Source organism: Triturus cristatus, chromosome 1_1 (assembly GCF_964204655.1).
Source record: "Triturus cristatus chromosome 1_1, aTriCri1.1, whole genome shotgun sequence".
NCBI classification, from domain to species: Eukaryota; Metazoa; Chordata; class Amphibia; order Caudata; family Salamandridae; genus Triturus; species Triturus cristatus.
The window spans coordinates 65,169,771-65,171,007 of NC_140579.1; the positions used below are offsets into that span (position 1 = coordinate 65,169,771).

At 64.3% G+C, this 1,237-nt stretch overlaps 1 non-coding gene across 1 annotated transcript; it reads right to left on the reverse strand.

The window, feature by feature from the left end:
- Positions 1–149: 149 nt before the first annotated feature.
- LOC146869421 (5.8S ribosomal RNA) lies at positions 150–303 on the reverse strand. Its single transcript, XR_014959690.1, has one exon. It is a non-coding gene; the product is annotated as a 5.8S ribosomal RNA (ribosomal RNA).
- Positions 304–1,237: the final 934 nt, after the last annotated feature.

Consider the following 1,237-nt stretch of genomic DNA (forward strand, 5'->3'; position numbering starts at 1 on the left):
CGGCGTACCTCCGCGGCAGGACCCGGCCAGGGACCCTGCCAACGGGCGATCGGGGGTCTGACCTTGTGGGGGGACGAAGGGGAAGCGAACTCCCCCTGCGACGGCCCCAGCCACGTCCCAGGGAAGCCCCGGGGCGATTGACGATCGAGCGACCCTCAGACAGGCGTAGCCCCGGGAGGAACCCGGGGCCGCAAGGTGCGTTCGAAGTGTCGATGATCAATGTGTCCTGCAATTCACACTAATTCTCGCAGCTAGCTGCGTTCTTCATCGACGCGCGAGCCGAGTGATCCACCGCCAAGAGATACAAAAGGGGGTGGTGATGGACGGAGCATCAGAACCAATCAAACACTCACACCCAGTCAACAGATCTGGGTTTGATCCATCACCATTCTTTAGCCCACTCTGCCACCCCAGTTCAGACATGATCCACCGCCAAGAGTCACAGGCAACTTTTCGAAAACGTTCGCCCACCTGCGGGCGCAGGAGAAGCGGGAGGAAGGCGACGCCGTCCGTCCGTCGCCCACGCGGCGAGACGGCACGGGCGCCCCGTTCAAGGCTTCCCCTCTGGGAGTCAGACAGCACTGTCGTGGGGGGGAAAAACATTGCCAGGCACTCGGCCCGGGAGCCCACCCCCCACCCATCCGGGGGCGAGGGAGGGGGCTCCCAGAGCGACGGGAGCAGGCAGCCCCACAGCCACCGGTCCCTCCCGGGGTAACCCGGGAGAGACCACGCGAGTCTTCAAACCCCTCAGCCCGGCCACACGGGACCGGGTCAGACCGGGTACCTGGCAACGAGGGAGGGTCGCTCCACCTGCACATCAGCCGTCCGTCGCCGGATCATCCCCGAGCCATGCCAGCAGAGGCTGGCGATCGGCCCACCACCACCCTCGCCTGGGTCGGCAAAGCGGCCGGGCGAGCCCGGATTGGTCTTGGTCTGATAAATGCACGCATCCCGGGAGGTCAGCGCTCGTCGGCATGTATTAGCTCTAGAATTACCACAGTTATCCTCCTTCGCTCTGCTGGGTAGGGTTAAGGTAGCCCTCGAGTCGGACGGTCCATGCGGGGAGGAAGCTAATCGCTTGAAACAACAGCCGAGGCTGGCCAAGCAGTCCATCCCTAAATGGACCGAGAGTGCCCAATCGATCAGAATACGGCCGGGGCATCCCCTCTGCAGGCCACCCTGCGATTGGGGGATGGCGGCTTCAGATCCCTGTCTGCTCCCGGGGCGAGCGGGCTCA